This window comes from Petromyzon marinus, unplaced genomic scaffold (assembly GCF_048934315.1).
Source record: "Petromyzon marinus isolate PM22_M1 ecotype Great Lakes invasive population unplaced genomic scaffold, UKy_Petmar_22M1.pri1.0 PM_G_Scaffold_136, whole genome shotgun sequence".
Classification (NCBI taxonomy): domain Eukaryota; kingdom Metazoa; phylum Chordata; class Hyperoartia; order Petromyzontiformes; family Petromyzontidae; genus Petromyzon; species Petromyzon marinus.
In genome coordinates this window covers 359,726-360,000 of record NW_027422691.1, presented here as the reverse complement: position 1 = coordinate 360,000, position 275 = coordinate 359,726, and positions in this window count along the sequence as shown.

The window sequence follows — 275 nt, the reverse complement described above, 5'->3', positions numbered from 1 at the left end:
TCGAGGGTTGGTAGATTGCAGGCAATTACCTTCTCAGCAGTGTGCATGATACGCTGCAGTCTGCTCTTGTCCTTGGCAGTGGCAGCAGCGTACCAGACGGTTATGGAGGAGGTGAGGATGGATTCAATGATCGCTGTATAGAATTGCACCATCATTGTCTTTGGCAGGTTGCATTTCTTCAGCTGCCGTCGAAAGTACATCCTCTGTTGAGCTCTCTTGGCGAGGGAGCTGATGTTCAGTTCCCACTTGAGGTCCCGGCAGAGAATAGTGCCCAG